Consider the following 2227-nt stretch of genomic DNA (forward strand, 5'->3'; position numbering starts at 1 on the left):
AAATCCATTTGCCAGCAGTATTTCGTTGAGCTTATTATTCCAGCAACGGGGACTTTGCTTCAACCCATAAAGCGATTTTCTAAGCTTGCACACCAAGTTTGACTCTGCTTTTACGCCATCTGGAACTGCTAAATAAACATCTTCTTCGAGATCGCCATACAGGAAGGCAGTCTTGACATCCAGTTGTTGAATGTACACCTTCCGTTGAACAGCTACTGATAGGACGGTCCGAATTGTTGCCAGTCTTGCTACAGGTGCGTAGGTTTCACCATAGTCCAAGCCAGCCTTTTGTTGGAACCCCTTGGCTACGAGACGGGCTTTGTAGCGGACAGGGTTTCCGTCTTCGTTTTCCTTGATACGAAAAATCCATTTGGTTTTGATAGGCTTTATTCCTTTGGGACACTCTTCCAGACCCAAACATTGTTTTTCTTAAGTGATTCCAATTCTTCCTTCACAGCTAGAAGCCAAAACGTTTCATCCGGACGTCCGAAGATTTCATCATACGATTCAGGAACATCGATAGGATACGTGGATATTGTTCCAATGTCTGTAGGTGAATATTGTACGGCAGAAAATATACGTCCAGTCAAGAAATCTTTAAACTTACCAGGGAGTCTGCGCTCCCGTTCGCTGTGCCTCGTGGTTTCCATATCAAGGTTTGAACCAAGTTCTTGTTGCGAAGGGAGCGCTGCTGGTATTGAAGGTCCAGGGTTGAATTCATCTTCTTCGGATTCATCATCGGTCAAAAGCATCGCACCGGAGCCGGCATGATCAGCGTTCTCCCCCTCTTGCTCGGGCCTTGGTGCAGTTGGAATTTCGTTTTGGATTTGATCATTGATTTCTAAATTCAGATCGTATGGAACCACCATTAAAAGAGTCTTCGATTGTTTCTTATCAGCGTACGGAAAAGAGAATTCATCGAATTTAACATCCCTGGATATGAACAGCTGCCTTGATTCAATGTTCCATAGTCGGTAGCCATTTAGTGCATAGCCGACCATTACTGCAACTTTGCTCTTCGGATCAAGCTTTCTCCTTTGTTGCGACGGTATCCATGCATAAGCTTTGCATCCAAACACTCGAAGCTTCGTCAAATCCGGTTTTTCACTCGTCCAAAGCTCGGCAGGGGTTTTTCGGTCAACGATAGCACGTGTTGGACTTCTGTTAATTAGGTAAACTGAAGCAAGTACCGCTTCGCCCCACATAGATTTAGGAACACTTGATTCCACCAACATCGAACGCACTTTCTCAATTATGGTCCTATTTAATCTTTCGGCTACTCCATTCTGCTGAGGTGTATAAGCGGCTGTAGTTTCAAGTTGTATGCCTTTTTCTTCGTAGTATCGTTTTGGATTATTAGAACAATATTCACGGCCTTGATCAACGGTGAGATTGGAAATAGCATGACCCATTGCTGCAGTTGCCATTGCCTCGTAACAACGAAATTTCTCAAAGACTTCAGACTTTGCCTTGACTAGGTAAACAACTGCAAAATGCGTAAAATCGTCTACAAATGACAAAAAATACCACAACCCATCCATGGCTACAGGAGTGATTGGACCGCAAACATCCGAATGGATTCTTTCTAGCGGACGAAAAGTGCGAGGTCGGGTGCCATTAAACGGTTCACGGCATTGCTTCCCAAAAACACAAGCATCACACATTTCCAGTTTACCATTCAGCCTTGAAATGCCTGTAACCATATCGAATTTCACCAGCGCTTCTAAATTACCACTTCCAATGTGGCCTAACCGACGATGCCAAAGATTGATGTCTTGCATAGCACACAAGTTTGCAAATCCGTCAACCGAGTAGAACACATCGAGTTCGTAGAAATCACCTCTAAGCGGACATCTTGCGATCACCGAGTTTTCATGCTTAATTTCTCCTACTTTAGGTCCAAATTTTACCATCACACCGGCCTTGGTCATCCGCTTGACTGATAACAAATTAGCTCGAAGATTCGGTACAAACAGCACGTCGTAAATGGTCATTTTCACACCTTGACGATTAACTCCACAAATAGTACCTTTATACCATGCGGTCATTGACTGGTCATTCTTCGCCACACCGATTACGACAGGTTCATCTAACTTCTTTAATGATTTGAACACTTTCTTTTCGTTTGCAAGATGATGACTCGCCCCGGAATCTAGCTTGAATGTCACCATACTACGTCGGGTATCCTCAGCTCCATTTACTCCAACCATGAATGCAACAGCCTTGT

This window comes from Armigeres subalbatus, chromosome 2, assembly GCF_024139115.2.
Source record: "Armigeres subalbatus isolate Guangzhou_Male chromosome 2, GZ_Asu_2, whole genome shotgun sequence".
NCBI lineage: Eukaryota > Metazoa > Arthropoda > Insecta > Diptera > Culicidae > Armigeres > Armigeres subalbatus.